We start from the raw sequence: 22,493 nt of genomic DNA, 5'->3' as shown, positions 1-22,493 counted from the left end.
CCACCAGAACCACCATCACTCAGATCCTCCTGAAATCTGGCTGCACAGAAGCCCTATAATCAGGGAACTGAAGAAGCATAGAGACTGGTAGGAGGGGCGGAGATGTGGGTGGATCTGGGCTGAATTGCAGAGTTGCAGGCAGGGGCCTTCACCCAGTGGCTCGGTTGAAACCCAGGAGGGAATCTCAGGGGTGGGGGTTTCCCAGAGGAGTAAGGGGTCCTAGCCCCACATCAGGACCCCAGGCCAGGGCTCCAGGGCTGGGAAGAGAAATCCCCACAACTCTGGCTGTGAAACCAATGGAGACTGTCTCTGAGGGTTGTAGGCTGCGGGAGCCCCAGCAGCTCCTCTTAAAGGGCCCACGCACGGAATCACTCAGACACGCTCCCTCTGAGCCCCAGCGCCGGGCAGTAGCCTGAAAGGAACCTGGGACACTTGGGGAGGAACTAACCTGCCCGAAATCCAGGCGAGAGGTGGAGGGGGCAAGAGGTGGAGGGGCAGCTTTCTCCCAGAGAGAAGAGCTGGCAGGGGCCATTGCTCCTTTGGCGAGACCTTCCCACACAGAGTGTGCAGGCAGATACCATATTTGAATCACCAGCAGTTGACTCACACCTTTGGCCCCACCCCAGTTATTCACAGAGGCCCTGCCCCACCCTCCGGCAGGCTCATCTAGGCCATTTCCAGGGGCTTTTCTCTGCAAGTGGCCCTTGAGCCTCATGCTTAGGACTTTCCTAAAATCTCTCAAACAAGCAGCAGTGGGCCCCATACAGCTTGATAAGTGGCCCCAGGCCTGGCACTAGTGGCAGCCTGCATTGGCTCATAGCTTGGCTCTCCTGGACACCTCCAAGCCCAGCACAAATAGCAGCCATCTATGGTTTGCTGTGTAGCTCATGCTGGGTGGCCCTGGGCAAGGCACTGGCACAGGCTGACTCTGCACCTCCTGGGAGGACTCAGAGACTGTGCACCTGGTTGTCAGACTGAACCATGCTGGATTATAACCCTACCACATTCACAAGTGACACACTCAAGGGGCACACTTGGTGAACACCAAAGCCCCACTTAAGTAAATCCTGCTCCATAGATAGGGGTGTCTCCAGCACAGCAGCTCTTTGGCTGCAGTTGCAGCTGGTCCTCACAGCTGATTGGTCTGGGGGTCAGATCCTCCCAGTGACACCAACAGCAACCGGGGTTCAACTACAACAGGACGGTGCACACAGCCCACACAGGGGAGCACCTAGAAGGCCCAGCTCAGGTGACTGTTGAGGCTGAGCCACTGGACCCTACAGGACACCTACTACACAAAGCCACTCTCCAAATTCCAAGAGTCATAGCAGCTCTACCTAATACATAGAAACAAACGCCACGAAGCAGCCAAAATGCGGAGGCAAAGAAACATGTCACAAAGGAAAGAACATAAGAAATCTCTAGAAAAGGAACTAAATGAAATAGATCCAAGCAAGCTAACAGATACAGAGTTCAGAATAATGGTTATAAGGATGCTCAAGGATATTAGTAAGAGTATGACAAAAATAATTGAGAAAATCAATGACATAATAAAGTACCAGTCAGAAATGAAGGCTACACAAACTGAAATGAAGAATAATTTACAGGGAATCAACAGTAGAGTAGAGGATGCTGAGAATCAAATCAGCAATTTGGAACATGAAGAAACAAAAAACACCCAACCAGAAGAGCAAAAAGAAAAAAAAAATCCCGAAATATGAAGATAGCATAAGGAGCCTCTGGGACAACTTCAAGAGGCCCAACATTCATATTATTGGGGTGCCAGAAGGAGAGGAAAGAGAGCAAGAAATTGAAAACCTATTTGAAAAAATAATTACAGAAAACTTCCCCTACTTGGGGAAAGAAATAGACTTACAAGTCCAGGAAGCACAGAGAGTCCCAAAGAAGAGGAACCCAAAGAGGCCCACAGCAAGACACATCATCATTAAAATGCCAAAGGTTAAAGACAAAGAGAGAATCTTAAAAGCAGCAAGAGAAAAGCAGTTAGTTACCTACAAGAGAGCACCCATATGACTGTCAGATGATTTCTCAACAGAAACCTTACAGTCCAGAAGGGAGTGGCAAGAAATATTCAAAGTGGTGAAAAACATGGAACTACAACCAAGATTGCTCTACCCAGCAAAGCTATCATTTAGAATTGAAGGTCAAATAAAGAGCTTCTCAGACAAGGAAAAGCTAAAGGAGTTCATCTGCACCAAACGAGCACTATAGGAAATGTTGAAGGGTCTTCTTTAATTCGAAGCTAATGGACAAAAGAATCTGATGAACTAAATAGATCCAGAGACATTGACGCATGTAACAGACGATCATATTTCAGAGGGAAGAGGGAAAGGGGGTGGAGGGTGGGAAGAGATTAACCAAAGAAGTTATATGCAAATATGCCTAACCCATGGACACAGACAAAGATGGGGTGAAGGCCTGGGGAGGGGGTGGGAGTGAGGTAGAGGAGGTCAATTGGGGGGAAAAATGGGACACCTGTAATACTTTCAACAATAAAGATAAATTAAAAAAGAAAAGAAAAAGAGTGAGTCTGTAAACAAGTGCAGGAAAAAAAAAAGTTATAATATTTAAAAAAAAATCCCAATCTCCAGGTTGGACCCTATACCAATTAAATCAGAATGTCTGGGAATGGAAGCCAGACATCAATCATTAACAAACATCCCAAGGGTGCTTTGTGCAGCAAAGTTTGGGAACCACTGGATTAGAAGCCTGTTAGTAGTGGAAGCAACCCGTTCCTTTGGCAACCTTTAAACAAAACTCACCATGAAGTCTTCCACATGGACCCTGTCCTCCTCTGTTCAATTTTTTACATTCAGCTAACATATCTTTAGCACCTGTTTAGTGCTAGTACCATGCTGAGCACATCTAATTTCATTTAACTCTGTCAGCATGATGTGGGTTCTTTTATTTTCTCTGTTATTATTACGTATTTTCAAAATACCTACTGTGTGACAGAAATGAATACAACATGATGACACTATGATTAGGATTAAGTTCTTAAAGCTTAGCTTTCCAGGGCAATAAAGTCAGGCATTCCAGAAGATTAAATAGTTTCCAGAAATAAATGCTAGTACACTGCTTTGCTTTGCTTTTCCAAAGCAGGGCTTTCCCTTTGTTTTATAATAACTCTGATTATTTATTCACTTCTAAAAATTATGTCAATGAATTATAAGATAATAAAAATTTTAAAAACGATAAAAATATATAAAAAATAAAATAAAATAAATTGAATTCAATAAAAAAAATTGAAGGATAAAAACAAATGTAAAAATATCCCATGCTTATGGATTGGAAAAACTAACATTTTTAAAATGTCCGTATTACCTAAAGAAATCTACAGATTGAGTGCAATACCTATCCAAATCCAAATGGCATTTTTCGCTGATGTAGAACAAAAAATCCTAAAATATGTATGGAATTATAAAAAACCCCAAATAGCCAAAGCAGTTCTGAGAAAGGACAAAGCCAGAGGTGCCACACTTTGTGATTTCCAACTATTCTACAAAGCTACAGTAACCAAAACAGTATGATATTGGCAATAAAACAGATACATTAATCAATGGAACAGAATCAAGAGCACAGAAATAACAAATTTACAACAAAGGAGCCAAGAACATGACAATGAAGGAAGGAAAGTCTCGTCAATAAATGGTATTGGTAAAACTAGAAAGTCACATGCAAAAGAATGAAACTAGACTACTATCTTACACCATACACAAAAATTAACTCAAGATGAATTAAAGACTTGAACATAAGACCTGAAACCATAAAAGTCCTAGAAGAAAAAATAGGTGATAAGCTCCTTGACATTGGTCTTAGAGATGTTTTTGTGGGAAAACAAAAGCAAACATAAATACATGGGACTGCATCAAACTAAAAACCTGCACAGCAATGGAACCCATCAACAAAATGAAAATTCAACGTACTGAATGGGAAAATATCTTTGCAAATCTTACATTGATAAGGGGTTAATATCCAAAAAAATAAAGAACTCACAACAACCAAAAATAACCCAATTAAAAAATGGGCAGAGGATCTGGATAGACATTTTTTTTCAAAGAAAACATACAGGTGGGCAACATGAACAGGAATAGATGTTCAAGAGCAATAATTATGAGGAAAATGCAAATCAAAACCACAATGAAATGTCACCTTACTCCTGCTAGAACAGCTATCATTGAAAGACAAGTAACAACAGGTGTTGGAGAGGATGAAGAGAAAAGGCACCCCTTGTACAGTATTGGTGGAAATATAAATTAGTACTTCCACTAGTAATGCCAGTATGGAGATTCTTCAAACAAAATTTAAGAACTACCGTGTGATTCAGCTATTCTACTTCTGTGTATTTATCCCAAGAATATGAGAAAACTAACTGGAAAAGGTATAGCACACTTATGCTTATTGCAGTATTATTTACATTAGCCAAGATAAGAAACAATGAAGTGTCCATAGATAGATGAATAGACAAAGCACGTGTGGTGAAATCGTGCCATTTGTGACAACATAGATGGATCTTGTGGGTATTGTGCTAAGTGAAATAGGGCAGATGGAAATCACAAATACTCTACTACTATTTTTTTAATTAAAATTTTAAAATGTTGACATTATTACAGACTTCACCCATTCTTCCCCCTGCCTTTGCCCACCTCCACCTACGCCTGCATCCCCCTCCCTTGGCCTTCACCCCACTGTTGTTCCTGTCCCTAGGATATGCATGTATGTTTTTTAGCTAATCCCTTCAACTTCTTTACCCAGCCACCCCCATCTCCCTCCCCTCTGGCACCTGTGAGTCTGTTCCATGTATCCACGCTTCTGGTTCTATTTTGTTCATTAGATTCCACATATTAGTGAGATCATATCATATTTGTCTTTCTCTGATGGCTTATTTTGCTTAGCGTAATACTCCCCAGGCCCATCCATGTGGTCATAAAGGGTAAAAATTCCTTCTTTTTTATAGCTGTGCAGTATTTCATTGTGTAAATGTGCCACCGTTTTGTTTTTTTTATCCACTCATCTTCTGATGGGCACTTGGGCTGTTTCCAAATCTTGGCTATGATGAATAATGCTGCTATGAACGTAGGGGTGCATATATTATTTTGGGTTGGTGTTTCAGGATTCTTAGGTTGTATTCTCAGAAGTGGAATATATGGGTCAAAAGACAGTTCCCAGGGCAAGAAAAACACAGGAAAAAATAATCAAATGGGACTACATCAAACTAAAAAGCTTCTCCCCTGCAAATAAACCATCAACACAATGAAAAGGAAACCCACTGTATGGGGGAACATATTTGACAATGATGTATCTGATAAGGGGCTAATTTCCAAAATATACAAAAAACTTATAACAACTCAAAACTAGGAATGCAAACAATCTAGTTTAAAAATGGGCAAAGGACCTATATAGACACTTCTCCAAAGAGGACATACAGATGGCCAATAACATACGAAAAAATGTTCAGTGTCACTAATCTTCAGAGAGGTGCAAATTAAAACTACAATGAGATATCACCTCACACCTGTCAGAGAGTAGCTATCATAAATAAATCAATAAACAACAAATGCTGGTGAGCATGTGGGGAAAAGGGAACCCTAGTACACTGCTGGTGGGAATGCAGATTGGTGCACCCACTGTGGAAAACAGTATTGAGACCCCTCAAAAAATTAATAATGGAACTTCTGTTTTATCCAGTGACCTCACTTCTGGGAATATATCCTAAGTATCCAAAAACACCAATCACAAAGAATATATGCACCCCTATGTCCATAGCAATGTTATTTACAGTAGCTAAGATCTGGCAACAACCCAAGTGCCCATGATAAGGAGAGTGGATAAAAAATCTGTGGTACACTTACACTATGGAATACTATGCAGATGCATAAAAGGAAGGCTCTCTTACATTTTGAGATATCATGGATGGATCTGGAGATTATTATGCTAAGTGAAATGAACCAAAGAAAGACAAATATCACATGATCTCAGTTATACGTGGAATCTAATGAATGAAATAAACTGACAAACAAAATAGGTCCAGAGGCATGGATGCATGGAATAGACTGACAGTTCTCAGAGGTGGGGGGAGAACACAAAGACATTAACCAAAAAACTTATATACATATGTGCATGGCCCATGGACAGAGACAATAGTGTGGTGAACGCCTGGGGTGGGGCAGGGGCTGGATGGAGGGGGCTAAGAAGGGGAGAGTGGGGAACATCTGTAATACTGTCAACAATAAAAAATAAAACAAATGTCATTGAGATTTTGATGAGGATTGCATTACATAGTTTTTTGTTTTTTTAAAAAAATATATCTTTATTGATTTCAGAGAGAGGAAAGGAGAGGGAGAGAGAGAGATAGAAACATGAATGATGAGAGAGTCCTTGGTCGAGCCCACAACCCAGGCATGTGCCCTGACCGGGAATTGAACCTTGATCGCCTGGATCCTAGGTTGACGCTCAACCTCTGAGCCATGCCTGGCCAGGCTGAATCTTTATATTGCTTTGGGTAATATGGACATTTAAACTACGCTGACTCTTCTGATCCATGGAATATTTTTCCATTTCATTGTGTCCTTTTAAATCTATTTTAATAATGTTTTGTAGTTTTCAATATATAGGTCCTTAACAGCTTTGTAAAGTTTATTCCTAAATATTTTATTCTTTTGGTTGCAATTGCAAAAGGAATTGTTTTTTCCATTTCTTTTAGTCAAATTTCATTATTAGAATATAGTAATGCAGTGGACTTTTGTACATTGATTTTGTACCCTGCAACTTTCCTCTATTTGTTTATTGTTTCTAATGGTGTTTTGGTGGAGTCTTTGGAGTTTTTAGTATAAAGAATTATTATGTCATCTGTAAAAAGTGACAATTTTACTTCTTCATTGCTATGTCATAGGGTGGTTCTATTTTTAATATTTTTGAGGACTGCCCATATTGTTTCCCAAAGTGGCTGCATCAACACTAAATGAAGTTTTTTTTTTGGTCCACATCCTCACCAACGTTAGTTGTTTGTTGATTTCCTGATTATTGCCAGTCTGACAGGTGTCAGGTGATATATTATTGTGGTTTTAATTTGCATTTCTGAGGATCAGTGATGTTGAAAATCTTTTTATATGACTATTGGCCATCTTGATGTCCTATTTGGAGAAATTTCTATTTAGGTTTTCTAACTGCTTTTTTAAAAAAGTTTTTTCCCGCCATATTTAAGGTTGAGAGTATTACAGATTTCCCCTTTTTTCCCCATTGACCCCTTTTACCTTGCACCCACTCCCCTTACCCAGGCCTTCACCACACTATTGTCTGTGTCCATAGGTTATCCATTTATGCATATAAATTTTTTGGTTTTAATCTCTCCCCACCTACCCACACACCCACCCATGCCTTCCCTCTGAGATTTTTCAGTCTGTTCCATGCTTCTGTGTCACTGAATCTATTTTGTTCATCAGTTTATTATGTTTCTTAGATTCCACATATAAGTGAGATCATGTGATATTTGTCTTTCTCCCTGGCTTATTTCACTTAACATAATATTCTCAAGGTCCATCCATGCTGTCCCAAAGGGTAAGAGATCTTTCTTTACAGCTGCATAGTATTCCATGGTAAAAATGTCCCACGCCTTTTTTATCCACTCATCTATGGATGGGCACTTGGTATTGTACATAGCAAACCCTAAAGACTCTAAAAAAGTTCTACTAGATTTGATAAATGAATTTGGCAAGGTAGCTGGATACAAAATTAACATCCAAAAATTGATGGCACTTTTATATACCAATAAGGAATTCTGAAAAAGAGAAACTAAAAAAAAAAAAAACCATTTACCATTACAACTAAAAAAATAAGATACCTAGGAATAAACTTAACCTAAGATGTAAAAGACCTGTACTTGGAAAACTACAGGACACTGAAAAAATAAATAGAGGAAGATATAAACAAATGGAAGAATATACCATGTTCATGGATTGGAAGAATTAGCACCATTAAAATGCCTGTATTAGTCAAAGCAATTTATAGATTCAATGCAATTCTTATTAAAATACCAACAGCATATTTCACAGAACTAGAACAAATATTCCAAAAATTTATATGGAACCAAAAAAGACCCCAAATAGCCACAGCAATCTTTAGAAAGAAGAACACAGTTGGAGGGATCACTTTACCAGATATCAAATTATACTACAAAGCAACTGTAATCAAAACAGCCTGGTATTGGTACAAAAACAGACATATAGATTAATAGACAGAACAGAGACCCCAGAAATTGACACCATTATGGTCAATTAATATTTGACAAAGGAGGCAAGAGCATACAATGTAGTAAAGACAGTATCTTCAATAAATGATGTTGGGAAAATTGGACAGGTACATGCTAAAAAATGAAACTAGGTCACCAACTTACTCCATACATAAGAATAAATTTAAAATGGATAAGACGTTAACCACTTTTTAATAAGGTTGTTTCTCCCCCCTTTTGGTAAGTTGTAAGAGTTTTAAATAAATTTTTGATATTAACCCTTTTTCAAATGTATCATTGGGGAATGTCTTCTTCCAATCATTAGGTTATTTTTTTATTTCGTTGATTTATTTTTTTGCTTTGCAAAACTTTTTAGTTTGAGGTAGACCTATTTGTTTATTTATTTTTGTCCCCTGTGCATAAGGGCATATACCAGAAAAAATATAACTAAGAGCAACTTCAGAGAGTTTGCTGTCTATGTTTTCTAGTTGGAGTTTATTGGTTTTGGTCTTACATTTAAGTCTTTAACCCATTGCCAGAAAGGCTACCATTAACAAATCAGCAAACTACAAGTGCTGATGAGAATGTAGAGAAAAGGGAGCCCTATTACACTGCTGGTGAAAATGCAGACTGGTGCAGCCACTATGGAAAACAGTAAAGGAGTTTCCTCAAAAAATTAAAAATGGAACCGCCATTTGACCCAGTGATCCCACTTCTAGAAATATATCCTAAGAATCCTGAGACACCAATCAGAAAGAATATATGGACCCCTATATTCATAGCAGTGCTATTTAGCTAAGCTATAGCTAAGATCTGGAAACAGCCCAAGTACCCATCAATAGATGAGTGGATAAAAAATCTGTGGTACGTTTCACAATGGAATAGTATGCAGCTGTAGAAAAGAAGGATCTCTTACTTTTTGAGACAGCATGTAGAAACCTGGAGAGTATGATGATAAGCAAAATAAGCCAGTCAGTGAAAGACAAGTATCCCATGACCTCACTTATATGTATGTGGAATATAATAAACAAAATAAGCTGATGAACAAAATAGATCCAGAGACATGGAAGCACGCAACGGACTGATGAAACTCAGGAGGAAGGGAGGGGGTGAAAGAGATTGACCAAAGAACTTATATGCACATATGCATAACCCATGGACACAGACTTTAGTGTGGTGAAGACCTGGGAAGGGGGCAGGAACCGGATGGAGGGAGTTAATGGGAGGAAATAGAGAGGAAATCTGTAATTGTTTCAATAATAAAGATAACTTAAAAAATAAATTTACGCCTTTCCATTATGGCTCAGCAGTTGAGCATTGACCTATGATTCAAGAGATCACTGATTCCTGGTCATGGCACATGCCCGGATTGCAGGCTCAGTCCGCAGTTGGGGGTGTGCAGGAGGCAGCTGACCAATGGCTCTCTCAGCATTGATGTTTTTATTTCTTTCTCTCTCTCTCCCTTCCTCTTTCTGAAATCAATAAAGATATATTTTTAAAAATCAAAAAAATTAAATAAATTTATTCTTGTATATGGTGTAAGAAGGTGATATAGCTTCCTTTTTTTGCATGTACCTGTCCAGTTTTCTTAAACACTATTTATTTACTATTCCATTGTATATTCTTGCTTCCTTTGTCATCAATTAATTGACCATATAAGTGTGAGTTTATTTTTGGGATTTCTATTCTGCTCCATCAGTTTATGTGTCTATTTTTATGATAGTACCATGCCATTGTGAATGCTATAGTCTTGTAGCATGTTTGATATCAGATAGCGTGATACTTCCAACTTTGGTTTTTTTTAAAATTAAATTTATTTGGGTGACATTGGTTAATAAAATTATATTGGTTTTAAGCATATGATTTTATGTTACATCATTTGTATATTGCATTGTGTGCTCACCATCCAAAGTCAAATCTTCTGCCACCATATATTTGACACTCTTTACCCTTTACTATATCTCCACCCTTCTTTCCTCTGGTAACCACCATACTTTTGTCTGTGTCTATTGTCACAACATGAATGGATCTTGAGTATATCATGCTAAGTGAAATAAGTCAGTCAGAAAAAATTAAGAACCATATGATTTTACTCATATGTGGGATATAAAACTGAAAGCAACAAATGGAAAAACACGAAAAATCAACTTCATTTTCCCCCCTCTCGATTGCTGTGACTATTTAGGGTCTTTTGTGGTTCCATATGAATTTTAGAATTGTTTCGTCTAGTTCTGTGAAAAATGCCATTGGCAATTTGAAAGGGATTTTATTAAATCAATGGAATACTTTGGTACAATTAACATTTTCAGGATAATTCTTCCTATCCATGAGCACATATATGCTTCCATTTATTTGTATCTTCTTCAATGACATAATTTTTCAGGTCTTCTACCTCCTTGGTTAAATTTATTTGGTCTTATTTTATTTTTTTGATGTAATTGGAATTGAGCTTGTTTTCTTAATTTCTCTTTCTGGTAATTGTTTTCAGTGTATAGAAATAAAAATGACTTTTGAATATTAATTTTGTATTCTGCTACTTTACTGTATTCATTTATCGGTTTGAATAGATTTTTTTTTTTTGGTAAGACCTTTATGGTTCTTTCTACATAGTATCCTATTATTGACAAATAATGACAGCTCTACTGTTTTTTTCCCCCCTCCAATTTTAATGCCTTTTATTTCTTTTTGTATGATTCCTGTGGCTTGGACATCCAGTACTATGTTGAATTAGAGTGGTGAAAGGGGACATCCTTGTCTTGTTCTTAATCTTAAGGAAAATGTTTTTAGCTTTCGCCCATTGAGTATGATGTTGGCTATAGGTTTTTCATACATGGCTTTTATTATGTTGAGGCATAATCCCTCTAATACACTTTGCTGAGAGTTTTTATTATAAACGGGTGCTGGATTTTGTCCAATGCATTTTCATATATCTCGATATGATTATATGATTTTTATCTTTCCTTTTGTTTATGTGGTGTATCATGTTAATTGATTTGCAGGTGTTGAACCAACCTTTCATTCCAGGAATAAATTCCACTTGATCATGGTGTTTGATTTTTTTATGTATTGCTGAATTTGGTTTGCAAGTATTTTGCACCTGGGATCATCTTAGATTTTGTTCTTTAATTTTCTTTTGTAATGTCTTTGTCTGGTTTTATAATCAGTGTGGTGCTGCTCTCACAAAATGATCCTGGGACCTTTCCCTCCTCTGGAATTTTTTGGGAAAGTTTGAGAAGGATTGGTGTTAATTCTTTGGTAAAATTTACTTGTGAAGCCATCTGGTCAAGGACTTTTGTTTGTTGGGAGATTTTGATTGGATTTCATTAGTAGTAATTGGTTAGTCCAGATTTTATGTATCTTTTTGATTCAGTCTTGGAAGATGTGATGTATCTAGGAATTTATTTCTGCCCAATTTGTTGGCATATAATTGTTCATAGTATTTTTATAATCCTTTTTATTTCTGTTATGTCAGTTGTCACTTCTCTTTCCTTTCTGATTTTATTTATTTCCTTTTCAGTGTAATACATTTATTGGAAGATTACTATATACATACTTTAAAATATGTTTTAAAGGTTAACATTAGCATTTGGCTTCATGATTTTTTTAAAAAAATATCTTTATTGATTTCAGAGAGAGGAAAAGAGAGGGAGAGACAGAGATAGAAACATCAATGATGAGAGAGCCATTGATCAAGCCCACAACCCGGGCATGTGCCCTGACCGGGAATCAAACCCTGATCGCCTAGATCCTAGGTCGACGCTCAATGGCTGAGCCACATCCGGCTGGGCTTCATGATTTTTAGTTTCTTTCCATAAACAATATTCAATGCCATCAATTCTCCAGCTAAATAAAATATTGTTATTTCTATTTTAAAATGAGGCAAAGTGACATAGAGATACTTACATGTTAAGTAACTTATTCTAGAGTTATTTGAATAGTGGTTTAGAAAATTCTGCAAACTGGCAGTGACCTATCCAAACTTGAAGTTTCTTTTGCTCTATTATCTCTTCTTTTTATGGGAAATTTGGGTAGACAATTGGGCACATGTCAGGACAGATGTATTAACCTCTCAAGGTAGTTTTAATTATTTCAAAGGCTATCATGGAGCTAGTTCTATATAATTCAACTGAATGGAATTCAATTTAAATAAACTTGAAATATTTATTGGTTGCCTCCTATAAAGTAGATGTTGCTCACAGGATGCCACAGTTTAACAGGCATGAAACCTGTGTAACCATTCATTGAAATACAGTGTGAATGGGGGGATGAGAAGATATGGTACAAGGTGTAGAGGTAGCAAAGTTAAGAAGTGTGATTAGGATTTCTCCAGGCTCACAGGGGTTGGGCAAGGGCTTTGTTGGCAGGAAACAACCTGAGCAAAGGCAGGAGGGGAGCAAAAGCATGGCAGGTATGGGAAGTGCACATAATTGGTTGCTGAAGTACAAAGTAACTAGAAGGTGAAAAAAAGGAACAGCAGGAGATGAGTTTGGTGAAAGTGGTCGAGGTGCTCCAGAGAGCACTTTGTATATGTTACCCTAAGTCAAAGAGATAATAATAGCATGTCAAAACTCCCAAAACGTGTTCTAGATTATACTATCTGTTTATCATTTCTACACCACAGAGTGATCTATGGTGTCTTTTTAGAAGTAAGCAAGACTTTTTTGTTGCATCAGCACCAAAAGAATAGGTTGTTTTTGAGCTTGCTTCCTGGAGGGTGGATAAGAAAATAAAAGAAGAGTAACCCTGAAGATTTAGTTTTAACTTCCACATCTAAGTGAACCCTTAGTACTTACCTAGAGGTGTTAACATTTCTGGTCATTGATTATGTTTAAAAATTTGGTCTTATGGATGAAACTGTTCTGTGCAAAAGAACCATTTTAAACATTAACCAGATTGTCTCCTATTCCAGAATTGTTCAGTTGCTTTAGAACTCTGTCCAGTCATGGCACTCTGTTCAGTGCCACAGTACATGAATTAAGCTTACTTCACCTTTGATATATCAGCTGTATTTTCGTTTATTCAAGTTAGTACCTCAGTCATTGTTGATGGAGCGCAGTGAACTAAGGAAATGACAAATATACAGAAGCACACTCCCTTTCTTTTAAATTGTTTACACTATTGCAGAGGTCCCACATTCTGCACCTCCTCTGGGCCCCCCTCCACCAAATCCACCCTCCCAGTTGTTCACCACATTTTTGTCTGTGTCCACATACATATATATAGTCCTTGGTTAATCTCATCCAGTCCCCCTCATAGCCCTCCCCTCTGAGATCTGTCAGTCTGTTACAAGTATCCATGCTTCTGGCCCTATTTTGTTCATCAGTTTGTTTATTAGATTCCACAGATAAGTGCAATCATGTGATATCTGTCTTTCTCTGACTGGCTTATTTCACCTAGCATAATAATCTCCAGGTCCATCCATTCTGTCCCAAAGGATAAGAGTTCCTTCTTTCTTACAGCTATGTAGTATTCCACTGTATAATTATACTACATCTTTTTATCCACTCATCTACTGATGGGCACTTGGGCTGTTTCCAGATCTTGGCTATTATAAAAAACACTGCTGTGAACATAGAGGTGCATCCATTCTTTTTGATTGGTGTTTCAGGATTCTTAGGATATATTGCCAGAAGTGGGATCACTGGGTCAAAAGGAGTTCCACTTTTAATTTTTTAAGGAAACTCCATACTGTTTTCCACGGTGGTTGCACCAGTCTGCATTCCCACCAGTAGTGTACTAGTGCTCGCTTTTCTCCACAATCTCACCAGCACTTGTTCTTTGATTTATTGATTCTAGACATTCTGGCAGGTGTGAGGTGCTACCTCATTGTAGTTTTAATTTGCATCTCTGTGATGATTAGTGATATTGAGCATTGTTTTATATGTCTATTGACCATCTGTATGTCCTCTTTGGAAAAGTGTTTATTCAAGTCCTTTGCCCATTTTTAAATTGGCTTGTTCGCCTACCTTTTGTTGAGTTGTATAAGTTCTTTATGTATTTTGGTTATTAACCCCTTATCAGATGTATCATTGGTGAATGTGTTCTCCCATTATCAATATGTTCCCTTTTCATTTTGAGGATGGTTTCTTTTTCTGTGCAGAAGCTTTTAAGTTTGATGTAGTCATATTTGTTTATATTTTTTGTTTCCTTTCTCTAGGAGATGTATCAGCAACATACTGCTACTCAAGATGTTTGAAATTTTACTGCTTATGTTTTCTTCTGGGATGTTTATGGTTTCTTGACTTACAGTTAAGTCTTTTATCTATTTTTAGTTTATTTTTGTGTATGGTGTGAGTTGGTGGTCTAGTCTCATTTTTTTCCCATGTACCTGTCCAATATTCCTAACTTCACTTATTGAAGAGACTCTCTTTACTACATTGTATGCCCTTTCCATCTTTGTCAAATATTAATTGACCATAAAGGTGTGGGTTTATTTCTGGAGTCTGTTCTGTTCCATTGATATATATGCTTATTCTTGTGCAAATACCCGGCTGGTTCGATTACAGTGGCTTTGTAGTATAGTTTGATATCCAGTATTGTGATCCCTCCAAGTTTGTACTTCTTTCTCAAGATTGCTGAAGCTATTCGGGGTCTTTTTGGTTCCATATAATTTTTTTCAAATATTTGTTATAGATCTACAAAATATGCCATCAGCATTTTTATAGGAATTGTGTTGAATCTATAAATTGCTTTGGGGAATATGGGAATTTTAATGGTGCTAATTGTTCCAATCCATGAACACGGTCTGTGCTTCCACTTGCTTGTATCTCCTTCAGTTTCTTTTTAAAATGCCCTATAGTTTTCTGAGTCAAGGTTTTTACCTTCTTAGTTAACTCCTAGGTATCTTATTTCTTTGTTGCAATGGTAAATGAGATGGTTTTCTTAGTTACTCTTTCTGAAAGTTCATTATTGGTGTATAAAAATGCCAATGATATCTCAGTATTAATTTTTTATCATGCCACTTTGCCAAATTCATTTATTAGATCTAGTAGTTTTTTTTTGGTGGAGTATTTAGGGTTTTCTATGTACAATATCATATCATCTGAGAATAATGACAGTTTCACTTCTTCTTTTCCAATTTGGATGCCATTTTTTAATTAAGATTTTTTAAATGTAGATATTATTGTAGATTTGCCCCATTTCCTTTCCCTGATGCTTTGCCCACATCCAACTACCCTGCCTCCTTCTCTTTTGTCCTTAACCATGTATTTATTCCTCTCATCTGATCACAGTGGCTAGGATATCCAGTACTATGTTGAATAACTGCGGTGAAAGGATCATCCCTGTCCTGATTCTGACCTTAAGTGAAACACTTCTAGTTTTTCCCATTGAGTATGATGCTGGCTGTAGGCTTTTCATATATGGCTTTTGTTATCTTGAGATATGATCCCTATATTCCCACTTTGCTGACAGTTTTTATCATAAATCAGTGCTGGATTTTATCAAATGCTTTCTCTGCATCTATTGATATGATCATGTGATTTTTATTTTTCATTTACTGTGTTGTATCACATTTATTGATTAGTGAATATTTTAGCAACCCTGCGACCCCAGGATAAATCCCACATGGTCAGTATGTATGATCTTTTTAATGTATTTCTGGATCTGATTTGCTAATATTTTCCTGAGGATCTCAGCATCTATGTTCACCAGGGATATTGACCTATGATTTTATTTCTTTGTGGTGTCTTTATCTGGTTTTGGAATTAGGATAATGTTGGCCTTGTAAAAGAACTTGAAGACTTCCCTCTTGAATTTTTTGGGATAGTTGGAGGAGGATAAGTGTTAGTTCTTATTTGAATATTTGGTAAAATTTGCCAGTGAAGCCATCTTGTCGAGGACTTAAGTTTTCTGGAAAATTTTTTAATTACTTTTTCAGTTTTATTATTTGTCATTGTTCTATTCAGGTTGTCTGATTCTTCCTAATTCCATTTTTGAAGATTGTATGTTTCTTGACTTTGTCTTTTTTATCCAGGTTGTCCAATTTTTTGGCATATAGTTGTTCATAGTATTTTATTATTATTCTTTGTATTTCTCTGATGTTGGTTGTAACTTCTCCTCTTTCATTTCTGATTTTATTTGTTTGGGTCCTCTCTTTTTGTTTCTTGATGAGTCTGGCTAATGGTTCATCAGTCTTCTTTATCTTTTCAAAGGATCAGCTCTTTATTTCATTGACTTTTTGTGCTGGGTTTTTAGTTTCAATGTCATTTATTTCCTCTCTGATTTTTCTTATTTCCTTTCTGAGGGCAGGGAACTCTGGCAAGGGAGGGGCTTCTGGCCAGAGATAGCCGTCTATAATCTTGGGGCTTGGGGCTTTGCTGAAACATTCCTTCATTGCTTTGTTTCAGGCTGGACACTGCCAGGTGCTTACTGCTTGACCTCTGTTTAAATGAGGAACTTCAAGACTAAACAGTATGGCTCTTTTCAGTTACTGCATGAAGGAGTTAGACTAGTCCAAGTGAAAAGCAGACCTTAATGGTTACATTATGCAAGCTGTGAGATTTTTTTGTGGCAAGGGACAGAGGGAAATCCTACTCATCGCATGGAAATCCTCACTTAAGCTCCAGTGAACCAAAAACACTTAAAACCCATGAACCTTCATCTGGTCATCTTTAGCCAGTCTAATCTCTATAAGGAACTTGCATATGTTCTTACACTGGTCACCCTATAGCTGAATTACTTCTTCATATTCTAGATGCTCAATTACAGTATCATTGCAGGCAAACTTCTTCTTAACACCTTCACTAGTTTCTTTATATCATATCCTCAGCAATCCCTTGGACAGTAGTAAGGGTCTTCCTGTAATTTCTCTGTTGAATTCTTGTATGGATATAGTCCTCAGTGCCAGCAGGAAGCAGAACATCACCCTTACTTGCATCAACAAAGGGGTGGAAAGAGTGGAGGTTCTGGATAGTGGCTATACCATACATTCCTTTTCCTTGGTAATAACTGCCTGTGGAAGACTGCTGAGGAAGAAGGCGTGCGCGCGGGTGTGTGTGTGTGTGTGTGTTTGTACTGGAGCATTGGGAAGTGAGGGTGCTCTACGGAGGGGTTGCTGAGTCCTGGCTGGGGATCGATCACTGACTGGGCATTTTTTTATACCTTGGTCTTACAAATAGACATATTTTAAAAACTTGTTTGAATGAATGATGTTTTAAAAGAGACTTAATGTAACACATTATATGCATATTTGATGTATTTGAATTTAGTATTATTTTTATCACAGATCTCAACTTTCCACAATGGAAACTCAATTGAAAACAGGTAAAACATTTAAAAATTTATTCTTTTTCTAACCTCACCAGTTTACATAACTAATTGGTAAAAATAGCCATTCTAAATTTAGTATCATAAAAATTTTTGGTTCTTATCTTTGCTTACCACATTGCACTCTTATCTTTGATTAATGATGTTAGATGCTGTCAAAATCAAAATTTTTAAGTGAAAAATTTAAATTAAGGACCAGATATAGTGTACAAACCCACAATTCCCCCCTCCCCTGCTGAAAACAGCAATTACATTTGTAGATAGTGAGAAACTGACCCTTATTTGGAAGTAATTATCATCATTCAGAGGCATGACTTTAATATATAACAGTGTATTGCTGAATCACACACACACATACTTATGTATACATGAACATAATTGAATTAATTTATACAGTTAAAACTTATAGTTTTCACTAGTGAGTCTGTTTGATTAACATATTTTGATTGAGTCACAGCCTGAGCAAGATACATTAGTGCATCAGCAAATTCTGTCAGTAAGAGTTAGGTTGCTATTCAATAAGAATAAAGTGTGTCAATGTTTCCTTTTAGTCACCGACTTGAATTATTGAGAATTCAAATTCAATGTACATGAGGCAATTATTCCTTAGCTCTATGCAGCTTATATGTAAAATTTTGGCTTTGATTGCCATACAGAGAAGAGGAAATAATTACCTAGAAGGATGTATTTATCTGCTACTTTACTACATTTTTTTTCATTTCTCTGTAGGGTTTCTCTTAGATCTTTTTAAATTTTATTTTATTGAATTTATTGGGGTGACCCTGGTTAACAAAATTATACAGGTTTCAGGTGTACAATTCTATAGCACATTATCTGTACACTGTATTGTGTGTTCACCACCCCAAGTCAAGTCTCTATCCATCACCATTTATACCCCATACCCTCCTCCATCTCCCCATACCCTCTCCACTCCGGCAAGCACCACATTGTTGCCCGTGTCCATGATTTTTAATATTTCTAGATTACAGATCCAGATGAATTAATAATAATTAGGTAATAAATGTAATGATTAATGGCCAGAAGTCTTTAAAAGATCCATTTTAATGTCTGTTGTTATTTATATTTTTAAGAGTATATGTGTTTACTGTCACAGGAGAAAATTAAATATTGGCTTGTCACTTTACAAACTTATAGGTAGATTTCTTGTCATTTATTTTTTTACATTATAAATATGTATTATCAGTATTATAGATATTTTATAAGATATAAGAAAAATTATTAATAACTATCTTCAATATTAATGGGACTATGAGCTGTGTCAAAATAGAAACAAATAAAGCCTGATAGTCTTATATTCATGTTAAGATTATGATAGAACATGGCATACTACTATAGTTTTTCTATGAAACTTAAGGAAGTGTAGGCTTTGAAAATGCTAGGAAAGCCAGTAATTTATCACCCTGAAACACATGAAGTGATATCTCTTTACATAAGTTGTTTTAATATTGAACATTTAGTTGCTGGTAATGAATTTGATAGACTATTTATATATTTGATGAATCTCAGAAAGTAAAAAGGCTTAAACAAAACTATTTTAAAGGGACTCTTTAGTCTCTATGAAGACATAGAAAGGCCATCTCAATTACTTTCCATGAGCTTTGGGGAAAAACCTTGAAAAATGATTGTGATAGTGTTACTGTGAGTTACTGCTTTTACCAGTCCCCATCCTACTTCGCTGAAAAGTCACAGTCAAGAGTGATGATGGGAAGTGAATAAATGTGGGAAAGGTTGGATGGGGAACAGCAGGCTGAGAACAATGGGGAATATAGGGCATCAGGAGCAGAAAAGGATTGTAGAATGGATATCAAATAATTCCTCTTTAAGTGGTTTTTCTCTAGAAGTGTAACTTGATATAATGCTCCCTAACTTCAGGAAGAAGAGTATTTAAATTAATTTAAACTCAATTTAATTCAAATAGGGAAATGTGGATTGAGTGTCTATACTATGCAAGGCACTGTGGTAGATAATATGGAAAGTATAAAGGTGACAACTATATGGTTCTTGCCCTCAATGCAGTAATATAATAAAAATTCAAACTATTAAGAACATGGCACATTATTATTCATCAAACTTCATTTTGGGTTACTTCTTAGATTCTAATAGAATTTCTGAAATACTTTGGAAAAGTCTCTCAAACCTTCAGAGAGTGGATGGGAGCGAAGTAAGGAGATCCTACCTGAGCAGACATATGGTATTGCTTACAATAAAGTACATTTTTTTTTGCACTTTCCAACATTTAGCAATTTATTTTGACTTAGGGAATGAGTTAGTCACAAATATTTAATCAAACACAATTGCTATTAATAATTTAGTGTTTCACATCATACACGTTGTTAGCTTTTCTTAAATGATTTACACCATTGAAATTCACACCTTTAAAAAAAATAAAAATAAAAATGTAAACTATTAAGTGGTTATTTTTAAGAGTCACACATCCAACCTACTTCTTTCTAAATCCCTCTTTTTAATACTTTCCCCTCAATATTAATTAAGTTTGTTATAAAGGAGGAGGTGTGTCCATTTTTTCCTCCATAGATAAGATGATTAGCTATTAGATTTACTCATGCTTTTTTTCTCCCACTAAAATAATTTGTTAAATATTTTTTGTCGCCTTCATATGCCAGGTACTTTTCTGGGTGTTGGGTTTAACTGATAAATAACACAAGTGAGATTTCTTCTCTTGCGGTGTTTACATTATAGTGGGAAAGATGGACAATAAACAAGTGAAAATAAATGAACAAGAGAATTTTCAAAAGTAATAAATGAAGACAACAAAACTACCTTTCTGATAGGGTGTCACAGGAAAGGACAATTTAGATTGGGTGGTCAATGAAGGTATTGTCTATCATGAGAAGGAATTATATAATTATGGAATAAAAAACTATTAAAATATTTTGTCTCCAATTTTTACCTGAATAAACCTTCTACAAATGGAAATTTACCTTATTATTAAAAGCTCTAGAGGAGATTTTGTAATTTTTCTCAGTTAACTCGTATGCAAGGAACATATTACTAGTGATCCAAATTGTAGGCAAAAAGTACATTTTATAGAGGAAATCTTACAAACTAAGAAACAATAGAGTAAAATACCCCTTGAGCTATTATTATTCTATAGAGAGGTGCGCTTGGACTGAGCATAGATGGATTCAACAGGAGAAAGTGCTCCTGAGAGGGACTTTTTCCTCATATAACACTTTTTAAAATTACAAGAGCATTGGGATAGAGAACACCTAGTCAATCATGTAACAGAGATTCCTGGTTGAGGCAGTGGCCTTGTTAAAAAAAGGGAGCACTTGGAAGAGCAGGCACTCTTTTCACTAACATAGCTGGTGTTAGTGAGAACTATATTTTCATTGAACTATCCTGGGGGCCTGCTTTGCCAAGCCACCGAAAGCGCGAAGAGGGAGGGCCATCAGGGCCATCCATAAGCAAAGATTTGCCTCTCCTCTGTCCACCTCTTTGTTTTGAAGCCTCATTAATATAAGTCTCTCTGTTAGTTCTGGCAAACACCTAGTCCTGATGATAACAATTTCCACAATATTGCCTGGGAGAAGGATGTCAATAAGGTCCTCAGCTGGGTTAAAAAATTCTCATTGTAAACTCTACTTCTTGGACAACAAAGAAGACTATTTTGGAATGTCTTTTCAATATCTGCGATAAGAAAGAGAAATTTATTTGTCATCTCTCTTGACATTTCCCCTCCAATAATTTCCCAGGATTAGATATGTTCACATTTGACAAACATATCTGTTATTTCCTCTGGAGATGAGCCAGATTGTCATTTTTCTGGAGTGATAAGTTCAGCAATGACCCCAAAGTTACCATTTGCCTTTATAAGTCACTTGCTGCATCAGGAGAGGATGTCTGCAGAACCATCTGATGCAAAGACAATGTCCATTTTTAAAGTAAGTACTGAAGTCAAAGCAGAGGGTGAAAAAAGAAGGGGAACATATTATTGCTCTTGAAATAATCTTTTCCCTTACTTCCCTAATTCCAAGGTGCTTCAGAGTTCAGCCAATGCAAAGGAGCCCTTGGTATGGGAGCCTATAACTGGTAAACAACCAGGGAAAGCTGGACCAACAAGCACTGTGGAAGTGTTTAAAGAGTCTGGCTTAGAAGGCAACTAGAACAGGCTTGATGGGCAAGAGTGGTTTACGCACCTTTTAAATGAATTCTTTATTAGGCATCCTATTCCTTTATGGTAGGTGGATTTGAATAGGGACCCAAAACTATAGTAGAGATGACGGTCACACATTCTTGATTGACTTTTTCATTTCAGATAGTTTCCTTTTCTTTAAATGTAGTTTTTTTTTTTTTTTCTTGTGGGCAAATACATATGAAAAATAAAGATAGAGTTTGCTACTATGTTGTTGTATCTATTTCCTTGGGCAGGTGTCTCAGAAAAGTGTGTGTATTCAGTAGTTTTATCCTGGGTTGCCCAATGGCCTGACCATGTAACTAGACCATTAGCAATGGCTCTTGAGTGTTTGTAAAACTATACTTCAGTCTAAGAGGGAGTGTGTTCTATGGCCATGAACAACGCTGGAAATTTATCGAGTTTTGAAAAATGTTCAATTCCATGGGATCTTAACTATCATTCTGGTGGGTGAATGCAGCACTCCCTTCAGATTTTATGACCTTTGAGAGAGTCTATTCAATCAGTGAGTCATACTCTCTTCTCAGGTGGAAAATCTTCTAGGCAATGGCCTTATTAAGTCAATGGTTTGGTTAAAACAGCAGAGGAGCATCCTGATCCCAGTGAGTGTGCAGCCTTATTTTATGAATTTGGCTAAGGTCTTAAGGACCAGGATTGGCCTTTGATTGGATGTGCTTTCTCCCCTTTTCAATAGAATTTTTCTGAGCTTGTATCACCTTAGGACATTTTGGTTTAGAGAAGGCCCATTATAGGATAGGAATATTGGGTTGAAAAGTGAGAAAATCAGTCCCATTAGTGCCC

General features: G+C 36.8%; 1 pseudogene across 1 annotated transcript; it reads right to left on the bottom strand.

The window, feature by feature from the left end:
* Window positions 1-16,829: 16,829 nt before the first annotated feature.
* LOC308546902 (eukaryotic translation initiation factor 1 pseudogene) lies at window positions 16,830-17,178 on the bottom strand (annotated as a pseudogene). Its single transcript has one exon. The product of its transcript is annotated as a eukaryotic translation initiation factor 1 pseudogene (transcript).
* Between the last annotated feature and the right edge of the window lie 5,315 nt (window positions 17,179-22,493).

Source organism: Miniopterus schreibersii, assembly GCF_964146895.1.
Source record: "Miniopterus schreibersii genome assembly, chromosome: 1".
Classification (NCBI taxonomy): Eukaryota; Metazoa; Chordata; class Mammalia; order Chiroptera; family Miniopteridae; genus Miniopterus; species Miniopterus schreibersii.
The sequence above is the reverse complement of the archived record's forward strand: the minus strand, read 5'-3'. Positions and strand labels throughout refer to the sequence as shown.